Raw genomic sequence first — 21,579 nt, forward strand, 5'->3', positions numbered from 1 at the left:
GACGCCCCCGTCGCCGCGTCGCAGCTCGCCGTCGTTCGCGCCCCGCCGACCGCCACCACCTCGACCCCGCGCCCCCTCTCCTTCCACGCGGCGCTGCCCGACCCAAAGCCGCTCGTCGTCCCGACCCCATCGCTCGCGCCGTCGCCGTCACCGGATCGCCGGCGTCACCTCGCCCCGACGCCCGTCCACGCGCCGCCTTGTCGCCCTCCACCCCGGATCTGGAACTGGGGCTCGGCCTCGACGCCGCCGCCGCTCGGGGCCCCCCCTCGCCGGAACCACGACGCCGCCGGACTGCTTCCCTGTCCGTTCCCCGCCGGCTTCCTCGCGCCTCGTCGATGAACCCCTGCACCGGGGGTATGACCCCATCTCCCCCTACCCCTTCCCCTACACCGTCTGCGCCGATGCCGCTTCGCCTGGCTGGCCGCGTCCGCCAGCGGCTCCACCCCGTTCCCTCCGCCCCGTCGCGCCTTCCCGGCCGGCCGTGGCCACCGACCGCGCTGCTAGCCACGCCAGGCGCCAGGGCCGCGCCCTCGCTCCCCGCACCCGCCTCACCTTCGCTCCGGCGCACCCACGCGCCCGTCCCGTCACCTCGGGTCCGCTTCGATGGGCACCCGCTGCCCAGCACACGCTCGGGTGACATCCGCACCCGAGCGCCCGAACCCGATAGGCCCCTATGGGCCTATGACAGATGGGCCCCATGCCCATAACGTTTAAAAAAAAGAAGGAATTAAAAATAAAAATAATAAATAAATAAAAGATTTAATAAAATTAATTATTAATTAATTAATTATCTAATGAATTAATTAAGTTAATTAATCCGGTTTAATTAATTTAATTAACTAGTTAGGTTAATTAAATAGTAATTAAATTAACTAATCTGTAATTAACCTAAACAGAGAATAACAGGTGGGTCCCACCGGACCCACATGTCAGGTTGACCAAGTCAACTCTGTTGACTGTTGACGTCAGCATGACATCATGCTGACGTCCTAAATCCAATTTTCGAATTAATTAAATTCCAGAAATTAATAAAATCTTTAGAAAATCATATCTTTTAATCCGTAACTCGGATTAAATTATTTTCAACATGAAAGTTGCTCAGAACGACGAGACGAATCCGAATACGCAGCCCGTTCGTCCACCACACCCCCCTATCATATCAAACTCGCAACTTTCCCCCTCCGGCTCCTTTGCCCGAAAACACGGAACACCGGGAATACTTTCCCGGATGTTTTCCCCCTTCGCCGACATCACCTCATACTGCGTTAGGACACACCTAGCACCGCTCTTTGTCATGTCTTGCGTCGTCTTGCTTATGTTTGCACTGTATTTATTGTTTCTTCCCCCTCTTCTCTTCGGTAGACTACGAGACCGACGCTGCTGCTGCCCAGTTCGACTACGGAGTTGACGACCCCTCTCTCTTGCCAGAGCAACCAGGCAAGCCCACCCCTTGATCACCAGATATCGCCTATTCTCCTCCATACTGCTTGCATTAGAGTAGTGTAGCATGTTACTGCTTTCCGTTAATCCTATTCTGATGCATAGCCTGGCATTGTTGCTACATTTGTTGATACCTTACCTGCAATCCTAAATACTTAGTATAGGATGCTAGTGTTCCATCAGTGGCCCTACACTCTTGTCCGTCTGCCATGCTATACTACTGGGCTGTGATCACTTCGGGAGGTGATCACGGGCATATACTATATACTTTACACTGTTACATTACCTGTGATACTGTTCGGAGATGGGGGCTGAAAGGACAGGTGGCTCCATCCCGGTAGAGGTGGGCCTGGGTTCCCGACGGTCCCCGACTGTTACTTTGTGGCGGAGCGACAGGGCAGGTTGAGACCACCTAGGAGAGAGGTGGGCCTGGCCCTGTTCGGCGTTCGCGGATATTTAACACGCTTAACGAGATCTTGGTATTTGATCTGAGTTGGCTACGAGCTTATACGCACTAACCATCTACGTGGGAGTAGTTATGGGTATCCCGGCGTCGTGGTATCAGCCGAAGCACTTCAGACATCAGTGACGGAGCGGCGCGCGCCGGATTGGAATGTAAGCCTGCTCTTGTATTAAGGGGGCTAGTTCTGCTTCCGGCCGCCCTCGCAACGTGCAGGTGTGCTATGGGCGATGGGCCCAGACCCCTGTGCGCTTAGGTTTAGACCGGCGTGCTGGCCTCTCTGTTTTGCCTAGGTGGGGCTGCGACGTGTTGATCTTCCGAGGCCGGGCATGACCCAGGAAAGTGTGTCCGGCCAAATGGGATCAAGCGTGTTGGGTAAGTTGGTGCACCCCTGCAGGGAAGTTAATCTATCCGAATAGCCGTGATCTTCGGTAACAGGACGACTTGGAGTTGTACCTTGACCTTATGACAACTAGAACCGGATACTTAATAAAACACACCCTTCCAAGTTCCACAGACAACCCGGTGATCGCTTTTCCACAGGGCGACGAGGAGAGGATCGCCGGGTAGGATTATGCTATGCGGTGCTACTAGAGATGCCACTTGGAGATGATACTTGGAGGACTTCAATCTACTCTCTTCTACATGCTGCGAGACGGAGGCTGCCAGAAGCGTAGTCTTCGATAGGACTAGCTATCCCCCTCTTATTCTAGCATTCTGCAGTTCAGTCCACCGATATGGCCTCCTTACACATATACCCATGCATATGTAGTGTAGTTCCTTGCTTGCGAGTACTTTGGATGAGTACTCACGGTTGCTTTCTCCCCCCCTTTTTTCCCCTTTCCTTTCTTTCTGGTCGTCGCAACCAGATGCTGGAGTCCAGGAGCCAGACGCCACCGTCGACGATGACCCCTACTACACCGAAGGTGCCTACTACTACGCGCAACCCGCTGACGACGACCAAGAGTAGTTACGAGGATCCCAGGCAGGAGGCTTGCGCCTCTTTCGATCTGTATCCCAGTTTGTGCTAGCCTTCTTAAGGCAAACTTGTTTAACTTATGTCTGTACTCAGATATTGTTGCTTCCGCTGACTCGTCTATGATCGAGCACTTGTATTCGAGCCCTCGAGGCCCCTGGCTTGTATTATGATGCTTGTATGACTTATTTTATTTGTAGAGTTGTGTTGTGATATCTTCCCGTGAGTCCCTGATCTTGATCGTACACATTTGCGTGCATGATTAGTGTACGATTGAATCGGGGGCGTCACACCAACGTATCTATAATTTTTTATTGTTCCATGCTATTATATATTCTGTTTTGGATGTTTAATGGGCTTATTTATACACTTTTACATTATTTTTGGTACTAACCTATTAACCAGAGGCCCAGCCCAAATTGTTGTTTTTTGCCTATTTCAGTGTTCCGCAGAAAAAGAATATCAAACGGAGTCCAAACGGAATGAAACCTTCGGGAGCGTGATTTTTGGAGCAAACGTGATCCAGAGGACTTGGAGTGGACGTCAAGCAATCAATGAGGAGTCCACGAGGTTGGGGCGCACCTACCCCCTGGGCGCGCCCTCCACCCTCATGGGCCCCTCGTGGCTCCACCGACCTACTTCTTCCTCCTATATATACCTACGTACCCTGAAAACATCAAAGAGCACCATGAAACCTAATTCCACCGCCGCAACCTTCTGTACCCAAGAGATCCCATCTTGGGGCCTTTTCCAGAGCTCCGCCAGAGGGGGCATTGATCATAGAGGGCCTCTACATCAACTTCATGGCCCCTCCGATGATGTGTGAGTAGTTTATCTCAGACCTTCGAGTCCATAGTTATTAGCTAGATGGCTTCTTCTCTCTTTTTGGATCTCAATACAAACACTACTAGAAATCCCCATATTTCCGATGGTGAAATCTAATAGCCGATGTACCGTCGGGTATTACTGTAATAGCCGACGGTAGTTATAATGGCCAATGGTTAGTGTCAACACACGAGTATAACCACTAATACTCGACGGTATACTAGAATGCCCGACAGTGAAAATCCACCCCTCGGATATCCATCTTAATTCCCGAGGGTTCATCGTAAAGCCCGACGGTTTTTCCTACACCCACGGGGATTACATGTAATGCCCGACGGGTTTCCCTACACTCACGGGGATTACATGTAATGCCTGACAGTTAATTGTAATGTTCGACGGTTTTTGGTACACCCTCGGGGATTACATGTAATGCCCGACGGTTAATTGTAATGCTCGTCGATTTTTGGTACACCCTCGGGGATTACATGTAATGCCCGACGGTTTTTGCCACACCCATGGGGATTACATGTAATGCCCGACGGTGAAATTTAATAGCTGAAGGTGAAAACAAAACTCTAACCTATGGGAGGACATGGCCGACGGTAGATATGTGCCTCTCGGTTATTTGAGAAAATACCCGACGGTGTATAGCGATAACCGGCGGGTGACTTTCCCTCTAGATGATATGTTTCAATGGACAACATATGTAGAATGACTGATGTTATATATATTCTAGATAATTCCGTATAAGAAGATTCCATGAACTAGCATCTAGCATTGCTATTGTAAGAGAGTGCATTGTGTTCTTTTTCACAATTAATATATAGGATGCTTAAAAAAATTGGTACAGGATAATACAAATATGATGTTTAAAAAAATTGCACTTACAAAAGTACTAGTTTGATAATTTCTTAGTCATGTACTTCTCTAACTTGGCTTGTACGTATCTTTAGTTTTCCTAATAAATGCAACTTTGTCTAGAAGGACCCCGACCTTCATGTATATTAATTATTAAATGCAAATGTGTTGTGAAGTATTAATTACATCTTGAATTATAACGACGATGACTGTTGTATTTTAAAACTAAGAAAGTGGAATGCTATGCATACGATCCTATACGTACATATGATCCTTTTTGCCCGAAGCAGTGCGACCATTCTTTTTCCTCCTAACCAAGAAAGTAAAAGGGAGGCATCACCCTTTCTACAAAGAGTCTGCCACATGGAGCCACAGAGGCCTTACCGTTTCAAAGTGATGTCGTCCCCTGCATCGGTGAGGCTATGTTCGTACAATATGAACCCGTTCGTATTCTTCATCACCATTTTAGGTCCTTTGTTAACACGTACGGATGGTCATGAAGTACTAGTACTATTGTGACTTATAACAAGCCCGAGTTCTGTATTTCAAAACTAAAAAAGAGTCATTATATACAAATGATTCTTCACGTACAATCCTTATCAGACACACCACAAACACAACAAATCGACCATTAAGCTGTGGTCACTCTTTCTTCCTCTGAAAGAAAAAGGGCGATCTCGCCAGCGTCTCTCCCAAGGAGAGTTCCTTCGCCGCCGTCCTTCAGTGGCTCCCCTCCGTCGACGACCTCGATCGTCCGTGCTAGGGGGTCGCTGGATCCACGTGTGTGTGTGTGTGTGTGTGTGTGTGTGTAGATAGTTTTAGTCTAAAGTAGCTTCTTTTTAGGTTGCTCATCGTCTTGGCTTCAGTGACGGCGATGGCGGCGCTGAATAAAGATACTTCGGATCCTTCCCCAACAAGTCGATCAGCCCTATGGTTGGGGGTGGTTTTGAAAACCATCCTGTTCAAGTAAGGATGGTGTGTCGGTGGCATCCTTGTGGTGGACATGTACCCTCGGGCTCCACCATTGCGACGGCATCTGCCCCAACATCGGCGCGAAGCTTGGGAGGTAGTCCAGGAGCGGATGTAGATTGTGGACTGCATCGACGACATCTGGAAGAAGGAACGTGTGTTGGTTTTGTGGTTGATGGATGCCAAGTGTGGTTTCCTCCTTCGATGTCTTAGTCGTGCTGGGGTGCTAGATCTTGAGTTCAATAGCGTGTCTGGGGTGTTGCCTAGATCTGATTCATTTAGCAACAATGACTTCAATTTTGGTGAGCCACCTTGGAGGTCCACAAATCTGCATATCAGCGATTGAGCCACGTCGAGATTGGGTGAGGAGGTGATACGTCTTTCTTTTCTTCAGTGGCTGTTGTGGTCGTGCTGTAGGCAGGTGGCGGAGAGTTGGTGTCTAGCTAGCTCAGAGATGTCCTGCTATCTTTTCAGTTTTGTCATGTCGATCCTTACGTGGCTTGTACTTTCATCTTTATGATATGAATGAGACACGTATTACCATGCAAAAGAAAAAAATTCGGTGCGCGGTGGAACCAAATACAACACACCAATGGATCATCCAAGGCATTATGAACATTTTTTGCAACAAAAAAATCGTATTATGATCATCCAAGAATCGTGTATGTGCCCAACGAACTGTGAGAAATCTAAGAATAAAAATAAGATTAAAAGAGGCCCAAAAAATAGAAGTTAAAAGTTGTTGTACTCTTATATGATTTCATCTACTATCTACTACCCCTATAAAAGAAAGAGAAGGCAGATCCAACTTAAAATCTGGACCGTCTAATCACATCATCAACGGCCTAGATACGTCGCTAACGAAATAGTCTTCATTAACGAAACGCTAATCCCCCGCTTCGTCTCACCCCGCATGTCCTCTGTTCAAAACTAGTGCTCCACCGTTCAAAAAAAGAGCAAACAACGCACACCCCCAAGTCCTCTCGCCCCGCCCGCACGACCTCGACCTCTCGGCCACTCCTCCTCTCCGTTCCTCCCGTAGCCGTTAGCCGCCGGAGACGCCCACCACGCCCTTCGCCGCGGGAGCCGCCGCCGAGCCCGTCCATCGCGCCCGAGCCACCGCCCTTCGCCGCGGGAGCCCCTTCGCCGTGGGATCCACCGCTGAGCCCATCCATCGTGCCCGAGCCGCGCCTGGCACGGGCCAGGGTGCTGGCGACGCGACGAATCGTCCACATCGGCCCCTCACCGATCTGTGCCGGCTTTTGCATCGCCATGCCGCCGTCTGCATCGACCTCTCACTGCATACTGTTATGGGTGGCCGGCGAATAAACCCACCTACTGCCATATTCGTCTCAAGATTGAACGCACCTCACCATCCTTCGTTTCACACGTTGTTGACACCAGATTTTGGCACGGCGAAGAACTTAATTAAGATGGTCTTAAATGGAGAAGTGCTCAAAGTGAGAAAGTTTCGTATCGTAAAAGGAAAAACTTTGATATTTGGGCCATAGTCATCCGGTCTCATCTCTAAGGCCGAAGTTGTGTTCAACGTACTCAGATTTTGTATTCAGAACACTATTCGGCTGATTACACCCCCAAGACTGCCCCATATTGAAAACTGATCTACATGAATTGTCTTTGTCTCGTCGAAAAGATTGATTTTGATATAAAGATCGTCTCAATCCGAGGTCATATGCAAAAGTTAGAGCCCGCACAGCGCGACCCTCTAGTGAGCAAAAATATGACGCCCGAAACCAGACACATATGTGGGTATGTCTAATGTGCTGCGTGAATAATTAGCTGTCTTGCACGAGCGATTTGACCCTCGAGATGACCTCTGATGAAAAAACGTTCAACATGAAAGTAGTTTGTCTCATCAAAACGGTCAAGATTCCTTTTGGTCTTGTTTCCATCCAAGGTCGTTTGTCACCACAAAAAGGACCCTCAAAGTACAGCCAGTTTAAAACGAACAGTTCTGGAAAGTTCGGATAATACGAGTCTGAATTTGACTAGGGTTTTGGACGTGAATTGATGTAATTTTCTTGTAAGGAAAGCCTAGATAAATCCTTTGCTTGTAGGGGAAGTCCAGCCGCCTCTTATATATGTTGGGGGTGACGGCCGATTGAAACAACACACAATCGAACAAATCTATCTACATCTTTTACCTTTACTTTTCCTTCTCCCTTGTTCTTCTTCTTCCTTGTTCTTCGTCTGTTCTTCTTGTTGCAGGGCGCTGAACCTCAAGGCCCTAGGGGCGATCAGGTCGACCTAGGGCAGCCCATAGCCTCCGCGCGCCCTGACGGGGTCCCTCCCGGGCATGTGGGGTTTCGGGTCTACAAAAGCGCCTGCCGGATTGCTTGCGTACCGCGCTTCCGGACGGGTCTCCTTCGACGCGAGCTGCGGTGCATCACCCTCGGCGTTGGAGATACACGGTGACGTGTTCGTGTGCGAACACACTTTTTGGCGACTTCGCTAGGGATGAAGCTTTGAACGGTCTCCGGCCCGTTCTTGCTACGAAGAGATCGTCATCTAGGGTTTCACATCTACGAAGGTAATATGAATACCCAATTCACTTATGTAGATGCAAATAATGCATATGTTGTTGCTAGATCGTCTAATGAGCATAATGTATCGGCTAGCCCTAGTTTTATCAATCATGTATCTAATTATGTGCAATAGCCGATTCAGAATAATCTTCATGCTTCAACTTCATATAATTTCAGCAACATGCAACATATGTATCCCAACTCCCATGCATCGGCAACCCCACAAATCTATATGCCGATGAACAAGATGATGAGTTTGGTTAATCAAGTTGATACACACCATGTAGGAACTTCCAATAGGATGCAACAAAGTGTTTCAACTTTTTATTCATCAGCAAATAACTTGCAGTTTGTTAATCCAAACGTGCCGGTGGATAGGGGAATTGGCCATGCTACTACTAGTTATTCAGCCAATTACCCTCAAACATCATATGCTACACCTCATGCTACTAATTTTCTAGCACCATACGCAACTGTTGATGTCCATAATTCGGCTCCCCACCTTCATGGTCATGGCCGACTAAGTGAAACTTCTATCGGAGCACAAATGCCTTCACCTACTACCGTGGCATATCATGTCCCCCCAACACAATTACAGAATTTCGGTGACATATCGTTACCGAAAGAGTCTAAAAGTGTCGGGGGCAATTCCATCCAGATTGGGTCATTCAGAAAAATCTTACGTCTTTTTGGGATGAATGCAATGTTGTTCTACATGAATTAATAAAAGAGGGAAAGCCTATTATGCCAAAAAGAGAAAGCATTGGGTGTGGATAGAATTATCAAAAAAGATGGTGATTCGGATAATAAAGTTAATTCGGCTATTGAAAAGACCCAATCAAATATTACGTATGCCGAATCTATTCTAGAAAAACAGGATGACAAGGTGTTGGGGAGCTATTCGAAAGAGGAACAACCTATCGTTCAAGTAACGCAACCATCATGCTCTCCCAACGTGTTTGAAAAGGTATGTCTAGCAAGTGATTTACCTATCTTCTGATTTGGTCGCAGCTTTATTATTGATGCTTCTATAAGAGAAATTCTCATAAGTAATTTTGAAAGATCAATGACGAGGGAAATTTACTTGTTAGCAATAAAACTGTTATAGAACATATCGATCAGTCTATTGTGCCATTTATAAAGACCGATAGTGACCTATTATTGCAGCCAAAGTTTTCCCCATTGCTTTATCAAAATTTCATATCTAATTGGGTAGCTTTGCTTGTTTCTTACTTGGCTTGCACTTGGTCTCAATTGAGACATGTGTATTCTAACTATTTTCGTTTCAGAAATTTAAAGCCAAGGTCAAATTCTTTTGAAAAATCCGATGCTAATATAATATCTTATCCAAATACATCGGAGATAGGGTGTAAAACACAATGCATAGCCGAATGGGGAGATTCTAAATCTGAACCATTCGTTTGTTCAACTCCAAAGCCGTTTGCACACCAAGATCGGCTAGAAAATAAGAAGTATACCTTCAATTCAAGCATGTGTGATCAAATATTTGATTTGTTGCTGAAAAATAATTACATTAAAGTTCTTGATCACCATGTGAAGCCATCAATCCAAGGACGAATGTATTGCAAGTTGCATGATTCATCCAAGCATAATTTTGAGGATTGCAACATGTTTCGTCAAATAGTTAAATCGGCCATTGATAAAGGACGATTAAAATTTGTTGAAACACCAAGGGATGACCAGTCTATTCTGATTGGTCCTAATGGAAAAAGGTTTTTGAATCGGCTGCTTCAAGACGATTCCTTTAAAGATGAGAAGGTAAAAACTACAGGTGATGGGATCAAGCTTTCAAGGAAAAAAGTTGTCCAAGAGCACAATGAAAATATTCTTGAAGGCATGAGTTCTATCGAAGATACAATCAAGACGCCAAGGATTGGGGGGCAACAAGAAAATCCAAAGACCGATGCAAGTCAAGACAAAGGAGATAAAGGCCGCAATAAGCACAAGTGCAAGAAATCCAAGGTCACTTTTGCACAATTATTAGATAAATATCAAAAGAAGAGTGAAGAGAAAGGTGCTTGTCGGCCAACTAATGGAAAAGCATCAAGATCACCCCCTAGGCGCAAACCCGAGGATTGGTATTGGCAAAATGAGAATTCTAATGCGGTATATTCATATCCATATTTTGTGCCGCCAATGCCAATGCCATGGATACCTTCCTATGATCATGTAAATCCATATCCATCGTGGGACAAGTATGATACAAGGGTGCATTCCTCATCTTATTTTAGACCATCTCACAAACATTATGCAGCTCCAAAAAGATCAACATTTGAACAATCACATGTCAAAGACCGTTTCAATCATAAGGAATTGGTCCGGAGCTCAAGGAACAAGAAAGAGGTGGTCAAACAAATTTATCGTGTTAAAAAAGATGGCCGTAAGAGTGCTACTTCAGATTTGATCTCAAATTAGAAGGAGCCAATTAAAGTATTGACATTGGCTACTAATGGCGATGAGGCAAGTCAATCAAGTACCAAATCTGAAGAGAAGAAGTTGAGAGTGCACATGGTAAAACAAGAATTGCCATTGCTTCAAACAAAATCACAGCCAGGGTGCCCACTCGGCTTATCATATTGGCAAAAGAAGAAGTTACAAAAACTTAGTGCACAAGAATTTGAAGAAAGGAATATGGCATGGGTTCCAAAGGAAGTATTCAAAATAAGAATTATGTGCAAGCTTCCTTTACAAGGAGTGCGGCAAATGTGAAGAAGGAAAAGAGTGAAATCTATGAAGGGCCAAGCCGAAGGTTTCAACATCTTCGGTCCACACATTATCCATTTTCTTCAACAATGTCGTTGATGCCTATGCCATGGAATTTCTCATCAGGTATGATTGGTTACCCTCAATGGGCTTATTTTAAACCATGGATGCAATATAATTTCTTACATCATGAAAGGGTATTACCAAATCATCATATGTTTGATTAGCTTTACTTTTGTTGCTAATCCAAATGGCCGATATATACTTATCGTCCTAAGCACATAAAATGGCCGATGGAGTGTTGACATCGTCCTTAGGAAAAGCATCGTGCAAGTTATTTTTCGGCACACAAGTTTGCCGAAAAACAGGGGGGCATGTGTTGACACCAGATTTTGGCACGGCGAAAAACTTAATTAAGATGGCCTCAAATGGAGAAGTGCTCAAAGTGAGAAAGTTCCGTATCGTCAAAAGGAAAAACTTTGATATCTAGGCCATAGTCATCCGGTCTCATCTCTAAGGCTGAAGTTGTGTTCGAAGTACTCATATTTTGTATTCAGAACACTATTCGGCTGATTACGCCCCCAAGACTACCCCATATTGAAAACTGATCTACATAAATTGTCTTCGTCTCGTCGAAACGATCGATTTTGATTTAAAGATCGTCTCAATCCGAGGTCATATGCAAAAGTTAGAGCCCGCACAGCGATTGAGCCGCGTCGAGCTTGGGTGAGGAGGTGATACGTCTTTCTTTTCTTCAGTGGATGTTGTGGTCGTGCTGCAGGCAGGTAGCAGAGAGTTGGTGTCTAGCTAGCTCAGAGATGTCCTGCTATCTTTTCAGTTTTGTCATGTCAATCCTTACGTGGCTTGTACTTTCATCTTTATGATATGAATGAGACACGTATTACCATGCAAAAGAAAAAAAATCCGGTACGCGGTGGAACCAAATACAACACACCAATGGATCATCCAAGGCATTATGACCATTTTTTGCAACAAAAAAAAACCGTATTATGATCATCCAAGAATCGTGTATGTGCCCAACGAACTGTGAGAAATCTAAGAATAAAAATAAGATTAAAAAAGGCCCAAAAAATATAAGTTAAAAGTTGTTGTACTCTTATATGATTTCATCTACTATCTACTACCCCTATAAAAGAAAGAGAAGGCGGATCCAACTTAAAACCTGGACCGTCTAATCACATCATCAACGGCCTAGATACGTCGCTAACAAAATAGTCTTCGTTAACGAAATGCTAATCCCCCGCTTCGTCTCACCCCGCATGTCCTTTGTTCAAAACCAGCGCTCCGCCGTTCAAAAAAAGAGCAAACAAAGCACACCCACACGTCCTCTCGCCCCAACCGCACGACCTCGACCTCTCGCCCACTCCTCCTCTCTGTTCCTCCCGCAGCCGTTAGCCGCCGGAGACGCCCGCCACGCCCTTCGCCTCGGGTGCCACCCTTCGCCGCGGGAGCCGCCGCCGAGCCCGTCCGTCGCGCCCGAGCCACCGCCCTTCGCCGCGGGAGCCCCTTCACCGTGGGAGCCTCCACCGAGCCCATCCATCGTGCTTGAGCCGCCGCCTGGCGCGGGCCAGGGTGCTGGCGACGCGATGAATCGTCCACGTCGGCCCCTCACCGATTTGTGATGGCTTTTGCATCGCCATGTCATCGTCTTCATCGACCTCTCACTGTGTACTGTTATGGGTGGCTGGCGAATAAGCCCACCTACTGCCATATTCGTCTCAAGATTGAACGCACCTCACCCATCCTTCGTTTCACAGGTTGTTGACACCAGATTTTGGCACGGCGAAGAACTTAATTAAGATGGCCTCAAATGGAGAAGTGCTCAAAGTGAGAAAGTTCCGTATCGTCAAAAGGAAAAACTTTGATATTTGGGCCATAGTCATCCGGTCTCATCTCTAAGGCTGAAGTTGTGTTCGAAGTACTCAAATTTTGTATTCAGAACACTATTCAGCTGATTTCGCCCCCAAGACTGCCCCATATTGAAGACTGATCTACATGAATTGTCTTCGTCTTGTCGAAATGATCGATTTTGGTATAAAGATCGTCTCAATTCAAGGTCATATGCAAAAGTTAGAGCCCGCACAGCACGACCCTCCAGTGAGCAAAAATATGACGCCGGGAACCAGACACATATGTGGGTATGTCTGATGTGCTGCGTGAATAATTAGCTGTCTTGCACGAGCTATTTGACCCTCGAGATGGCCTCTGATGAAAAAACGTTCAACATTAAAGTTGTTCGTCTCGTCGAAACGGTCAAGATTGCTTTTGGGCTCGTTTCCATCCAAGGTCGTTTGTCACCACAAAAAGGACCCTCAAAGTACAGCCAGTTTAAACCGAACAGTTTTGGAAAATTCAAATAAAACCAGTCCGAATTTGACTAGGGTTTTGGACGTGAATTGATGTAATTTTCTTGTAAGGAAAGCCTAGATAAATCATTTGCTTGTACGGGAAGTCCAGCCGCCTCTTATATATGTTGGGGTGACGGCCGATTGAAACAACACACAATCAAACAAATCTATCTACATCTTTTACCTTTACTTTTCCTTCTCCCTTGTTCTTCTTCTTCCTCGTTCTTCGTCTGTTCTTCTTGTTGTAGGGCGGTGAACCTCGAGGCCCTAGGGGCGATCAGGTCGACCTAGGGCAGCCCATAGCCGCCGCGTGCCCTGACGGGGTCTCTCCCGGGCGTGTGGGGTTTCGGGTCTACAAAAGCGCCTGCCGGATTGCTCGCATACCGCGCTTCCGAACGGGTCTCCTTCGACGCGAGCTGCGGTGCATCACCCTCGGCGTTGGAGGTACACGGTGACGTGTTCGTGTGCGAACACAGGCCAGCCCCCAATTTGTTGTGCCACCATCCCTGTCACTGGTACAGCAAATCCATTCGGTTTTTTTTTCAAATTTGAGAGAAGATGGATAAGTAACAAATCTGTGTCCAGATTATCTTCAGTTCGTGGTATTTATCCATCAGTTTGTCATAATCATGTTTTGATCCCAGAGACCCATATCCCAATGTGTTTATGTATTTGTGGTTCAAGAGATGAACAAATGCGCTCCTGTTAGATCAATATTTGTGAATCTGCAAGCAAGGGTGAGCTCCAAGGTAGCGACGCCGTGGGCGGCGGTGGCAGCGCTGGCCGCTGTTGGCAGCAGGAATTCACCATCGGCCCTCAAATCCACCATACTACGCTGCTGCACAATCTCAACCAGGTGGGGGATGCTTCTTATGTGGCGCACATTAACACTTATCTAGGTGAAAACTCATTCTTGAAGAACTTGCCAATTGACCCATCCGGCAGTCAGCTTATTAGGGACGGCGTCATTTTCAGACCATGAGATTGCTTTCTAGATAGCTACAGAGTCATGCTCATTTACTCTATGCACATAAATTGTCTGCTAGTCGTTGCTTATGTTAATTCATTGCTGGATCATTTGTCAATAGGTTGATCAATGTAGCTATACCTGGAACCATTGATGAGAGAGCAATAAATAAGAAAAGAGTTCTTAACCCATGGGACAGGAATGAAAATCATACGCTGTGCCTCAACTCTGCACAGGACATTGGATGTATTGTGTCAACATTGGCAGGCATGATTTAGTGGAAGGAAGGGTATGTCTTCTACCCCCCACTTGTTATCTTTCTTGTAGCTTATGATGTAGCGTGATTGGTATAGACTATTGCGCATCTCTAAACTATCTGTTTAACCTTGCATCTCCCTTCAATTTTGTCATGTCCTGTATAGTGATATTTAAATTTTCTGTGATGAATTGGCAGGTATATTTTGGTATCGAATACTTTTGTCATTGCTAAATGTTGTGTATCCTTTGGGCTTCTTCACTGTATCCCAACAAATAAACTAGCATGAGTACTATATAAGCAACAGTTATTAAATACAGTTTTTTTGTTCGGCGGGCTAATTGAGTTGTAGGACCAAGTAGAATTTTACCAAGGGCACTTAATTGGAGATGGAAAGAACAGTTGCATTGGAAGTAGATTACATGATGGGTAAAGAACAATCCAGACTTCAGACATCATGTGCACCTTTGTTGTTGCTAGATGCTTACCTGTCATGGGAATGTTCATGATCCACAAGCTAGGGCATTCGGTACTAACCAGTGACCAAGAAAAGGTAACAGATGGGAGCTCTTCTAATATCATTTGTAAATATGTTGAACTATTGATATTGTTTGGTCTGCAGAGTTGAAGGGGCGACACATTAGGAGCACGATAGCATTTGAGGACTAGCCACATGGTACCAACAAGCAGTTGGAGTTTAATGTCTGGCAGACTCTACTCAGTAAGCGGCATTTGTTTTTGTTTAATGAACCTTTGTAACGGAGAGTTATGTTTTCTTATAAACTAACGGAGGTGCAAGTATACGCCCATGTGTACTCACTAGAAGGCTAATGCTAAAGTGTGCATCCAAGCGATTGTTGCATCTACATTTACACATGTATGGTTTTTCTTACAAAATTTTAGGTAGCATTCCCATATAATGTTAAATTACCTTCCTCACTTCAATTTGGCTTTGGTCAACAATTTAATCGAGCCAGGCCCATTTCCATCATTGTGTTTATCTAAGGCGGCTCTATCATGACTGAACCTTATGGTGTGCTCAGCTATGAGAAACCTTGTTAGTACTATGTAAATGTAGCCCAGAAGACAAATGCATCACGATACGAGGACGAAGACCACACTTGATAGCCTACAGTTGTCATGCTTGTTTCTTTGTACATATGCCTTGTTTGCTTGTTTCTCTATACATATGCATTGTTTGCTTGCATATCTAAATTTGCTATCATTTCTTATGTGCAAAACTAGATAAACTAAACCATGTTAATTCGAAAATCATTAATAGGAAAACATATGAAAGTATGAACAATAGTTTATTTGTACTTCATGTATAATTTATTCAGGTCGCAGTGAACGAATTAGTAGACATGAAAGAATTTAGGCTAACCATCCGGAATAATTTTCCTTTATCTAAGCATTGTTGAACCATGCTCGGTAAAGCCTCTGTACATATGCATTTAAATTATAATACATATACATGCAAAGATTATTTCACCTTGGGGCACATGCTGCTAGTTTATGCTTTTTGTACATGCCATTCTTAATTAGTTTACTATATGCCCAAACTAGCCAATAGAGATATGTTAGTTTACTCATTCGGCTTTGTCATGTGACTGCGAAATCACTATTGATAGTGAGGTCGCAGATAGATATGCACCGTACATGGAAAATGTGTACGGAATATGTGTTCCTGTTGATTCATGTTTCCTCTGAAAATTTCATGTGAAGGATCAAAAGGTGAATAGGAATCATATTGTTGGATAGTCATACTATTATATAGCAGCTAGCAGCTAACCTGTCAATTAGAACAATTAAGTTTGATCCATGTAGGTCACTTAAATTTCAGCTACATTATACTGACAAATAGTCTTGTCATTACTTAGGGAATGGGAAGCGGGACTGGAGGCAGTACGAGTCATTGAAATGATGATGAGGATGACTACTATGGCAATGGGGGATATGATAACTATGGCGAGGGTGATCTGTATGGTGATGAGCACTATGATCACTATGGCGATGGGGAATATGATGACTATGGAGATGAGGATGACTATGGCTATGGCTATGGCGGTGGCGATGGCGATGGCGATGGCGATCATGATTGGCTATAAAAGTCTAATGATCTTCAAGTCATGCCAAAATGTTGTTATGTTAGATATTTGAAACACTTCATTATCTTATGGACAAATTTGTCTTAGTGGACAATTTATCTTATGCAAAATGTGACCTATCTCAATTACTATTTTGTTCTGCATTCGACATTTGATAATTATGGTTAGTGCAATTTGGATGCAACTCAATACCTTGTGCTTGTGTATGAGATGCATTTGTTGGAATGCCAATGTTCTAAATTAATGCTATGGAGTGAAACACCCCTTGGTGAAAGAAATATATGAGGGGTGAGTAATGACCTATGGTGGAAAATATGTCTCGGTTACACAGAATGCCAATGGGGACCTCAGACTCTTGGTGAATTTATAAATTGACGGTCTTTGCTCACCCTCGACTAATAGGTTTCCTAGCGGTGTTCGCTCACCCTCGGCTAATAGGTTTCCTGAAAGGCTGTATACACCGTCAACCATCTGATGAGCTGACGGTTTGGTTATCCTCATGGTCATAACTAAATCCAGTGGGACAAATGTACCGTTGACTATTTTGAAAACCGATGGGAAGCAATAACCGTCGGAGAGTAAATGCCCGACGAGAAACCGTTAGCTATAAATGTCATCGGGCTAAGATGAGCCAGCAGGTCACAATAACATGCCCGTCGGCTCACCATCGGCTTACTACCGTAGGTGACAATATTACCCGACTGTACCGTCGGCCATTACTGTAATGGCCGACGAAGCAAGGCCGACGGGAGATGGCGGACGGTGTACTGTCGGTTGTAGTAATATTTGGCGGTGATAAAAAATGTCTGACGGTGATTGGACCCTCGGTTATAATGAAATATCTAGTAGTGAAAGTTCTCCTCGATTCTCTTGGAGATCTTTTTGATGTAATCTTATTTTGCTGTGTGTTTGTCAAGATCCAATGAATTGTGGGTTTATGATCAAGATTATCTATGAACAATATTTGAATCTTCTCTGAATTCTTTTATGTATGATTCGTTATCTTTGCAAGTATCTTCGAATTTTCAGTTTGCTTTGGCCTACTAGATTGATCTTTCTTGCAATGGGAGAAGTGCTTAGCTTTGGGTTCAATCTTGCGGTGCTCGATCCAAGTGACAGAAAGGGAAACAACACGTATTGTATTGTTGCCATCGAAGATAAAAAGATGGGGTTTATATCATATTGCATGAGTTTATCCCTCTACATCATGTCATCTTGCTTAAAGCGTTACTCCGTTCTTATGAACTTAATACTCTAGATGCATGCTGGATAGCGGTCGATGTGTGGAGTAATAGTAGTACATGCAGGCAGGAGTCGGTCTACTTGTCACGGACGTGATGCCTATATACATGATCATACCTAGATATTCTCATAACTATGCTTAATTCTATCAATTGCTCGACAGTAATTTGTTCACCCACCGTAATACTTATGCTATCTTGAGAGAAGCCACTAGTGAAACCTATGGCCCCCGGGTCTATTTTCCATCATACAAGTTTCCAATCAATTTTATTTTGCAATCTTTACTTTCAATTTATATCATAAAAATACCAAAAATATTTATCTTATTATTATCATCTCTATCAGATCTCACTCTTGCAAGTGGCCGTGAAGGGATTGACAACCCCTTTATCGTGTTGGTTGCGAGGTTCTTATTTGTTTGTGTAGGTACGAGGTGACTTGCGCGTGCTCTCCTACTGGATTGATACCTTGGTTCTCAAAAACTAAGGGAAATACTTATGCTGCTTTGCTGCAGCACCCTTTCCTCTTCAAGGGAAAACCAACGCATGCTCAAGAGGTAGCAATACCCAATAGTTTTCTTTGGGTATCCTATGAAGACACATTTCTTCAATTTGGGTTTGAGCTTATTAGGTTGAAGCTTTTTCATATAAGCATCGCAGCCCCAAATTTTAAGAAACGACAGCTTAGGTTTCTTGCCAAATCATAATCCAAACGGTGTCGTCTCAACGGATTTAGATGGTGCCCTATTTGATGTGAATGCAACTGTCTGTAATGCATAACCCCAAAACGATAGTTGTAAATCGGTAAGAGACATCATAGATCGCACCACATCTAATAAAGTGTGGTTATGCCGTTCGTACACACCATTACTATGTGGTGTTCCAGGTGGCGTGAGTTGCGAAACTATCCCACATTATTTCAAATAAAGACCAAACTCGTAACTCAAATATTCGCCTCTGCGACTAGATCGTAGAAACTTTATTTTCTTGTCATTATGATTTTCTACTTCACTTTGAAATTCTTTGCACTAATCAAATGTTTCAGACTTATGTTTCATTAAGTATATATACCCATATCTGCTCAAATCATCTATGAAGGTAAAAAAAATAATGATATCCGCCGCGAGCCTCAACACTCATCGGACCGCATACATCGGTATGTATTATTTCCAATAAGTTAGTGGCTCGCTCTGTTGTTCCAGAGAACAGAGTCTTAGTCATCTTGCCCATGAGGCATGGTTCGCAAGCATCAAGTGATTCCAAAAGCCCATCAGCATAGAGTTTCTTCATGCGCTTTACACCAATATGACCTAAACGGTAGTGCCACAAATATGTTGCACTATCATTATCAACTTTGCATCTTTTGGCATCAATATTATGAATATGTGTATCACTACGATCTAGATTCTATAAACCATGCACATTGGGTGTATGGCCATAGAAGGTTTTATTCATATAAACAGAACAACAATTATTCTCTGACTTTAAATTAATAACTGTATTGCAATAAACATGATCTAATCATATTAATGCTCAATGCAAACACCAAATAACATTTATTTATGTTCAATTATAATCCCGAAGGTAGAGGGAGTGTGCGATGATGATCGTATCAACCTTAGAATTACTTCCAACACACATCGTCGCCTCGTCCTTAACTAGTCTTTGTTTATCTTGAAACTCATATTTTGAGTTACTACTCTTAGCAACTGAACCAGTATCAAATACCGGCAAGTTGCTATAAACACTAGTAAAGTACACATCAATAATATGTATATCAAATATACCTTTGTTCACTTTGCCATCCTTCTTATCCGCCAAGTATCTAGGGCAGTTCCACTTCCAGTGACCATTTCTTTTGAAGCAGAAGCACTCAGTTTCAGGCTTGGGTTTGGCTTGGGCTTCTTCATGGGAGTGACAAATTTCTTGCCATTCTTTTGAAGTTTTCCCTTTCTTTTCCTTGCCCTTTTCTTGAAACTAGTGGTCTTGTTAACCATCAACACTTGATGCTTTTTCTTGATTTCTACCTTCGCTGATTTCAGCATTGCGAACAGCTTGGGAATTGTTTTCGTCATCCCTCGCATATTATAGTTAATCACAAAGTTCTAGTAACTTGGTGATAGTGACTAGAGAACTCTGTCAATCACTATCTTCTCTGGAAGATTAACTCCCACTTGATTCAAGCGATTGTAGTACCCAGACATTATGAGCATATGCTCACTAGTAGAGCTATTCTCCTCCATCTTGTAGGCAAAGTACTTTGTCAGAGCTCTCATACCTCTTAACACGGGCATGAGTCTAAAATACCAATTTCAACTCTTGGAACATCTCATCTGCTCCATGTTGTTCAAAACATTTTTAAGTCTGGCTTCTAAGTTGTAAAGCATGGCGCACTAAACTATCAAGTAGTCATCATACCGAGCTTGCCAAACGTTCATACTGTCTGCATCTGCTCCTACAAAAGGTCCATCACCCAGCAGTGCCATTACAAGAAATATGTCAACTTGTGACCCTCACTATTGGTCTCTGAAAGGTCATAGTTTTTCATTTGCGACCTTTTTGTGACCAAAACCAGAAGGTCAAAAGCTAGCGGTCATAAACTAAAATTATTGACCTTCTGTAAAAGGTCGTTGGTTCCACGACCAAATTTTTTGTCACTAGCAACCTCCCCAGGCCACATAGGCATGTAGCGTGGCAAGCTGATGTGGCACAAGATTCAGCCCGGTCCAATTCAGTTTTCTACATGGGCCTAGCCCAACAATTCTAGCTTTTTTCCAAGTCAATTCTTGTGGGCTACATGGGCCAAGCCCAATATTTTACCGTCTTTATTTTTGGGCCTTGGCCTTCTTACAATCATTTATTTTCTATTTTCAATCATTATATTTTAGCACTGGTCCCACATGTCAGAAATTTCAAAAATGCCCAGATTTTATTCATAAGTGGTTCTCACTAGTCAAGTTTCCATTTCACATCTTTTCAACATACATAATCACTATTTCAAACATACACTAGTCTTTTACAATCTGTTACATAAGGCGCGTCCCAGACATATTACAAATGCGCATCTTAAATTGTTCTCACTCGTCAGATTGATCATACATAATCAATATTTTAGACGGGACAGTACAAATGTAGTTCATCAAGTAACACTAAGTCTACTATAATCTGTAGATAGTCTATTACAACCCCAATATGCCTACTGTTACAATATTTACAGTCTATTACAGTCAAACATAAGAGACAAATCTTTGCTGAGTAGGGCTATACGGCTTCAAACTTCAAATTTCATAGACTTGGAGCTCCTGTAAAAGAGTGAACACATAGGCTACCAGCATTAGATTATTAGATTATTCCTGGACTATCGAAAAATTATATATTCAAAGAGATCTCATAGAAATGTAGATTTACGGACCAAATATATGATAAAGCAATAGATTCAGCCAACTTCAAAGACCTAGATTTTGTGATGCATCTTCACAGAACCACAAGAACACTAGATATAGTATAATATGATTCCAGGAGACCACAAGAGCATCAATCAGCAGCGGGTATATAGCTAGCAAACTATCTGCTAGACATCATCGACACTTGAACCATAACATGCATGTCCATCAAGGAAACAAAAAATGGGACCATAACATGCATGTCCAGCAAGGAAACAAAAAATGGGCCAAGTCCTAATGCTGGATAACATGTACAGGAAGGCCATCCAATGGTTTCAGCCACGTCCTAATAAACAAGTGGCACTCTAATACTACTAATTACCAGCAGCAAAAAAATAGCCAAATGAGGCAACAGCACTTGACCATCGACACAACAGTGAGCAAGGACTCAACCACG

Source organism: Triticum dicoccoides, chromosome 7A (genome assembly GCF_002162155.2).
Source record: "Triticum dicoccoides isolate Atlit2015 ecotype Zavitan chromosome 7A, WEW_v2.0, whole genome shotgun sequence".
Classification (NCBI taxonomy): Eukaryota; Viridiplantae; Streptophyta; class Magnoliopsida; order Poales; family Poaceae; genus Triticum; species Triticum dicoccoides.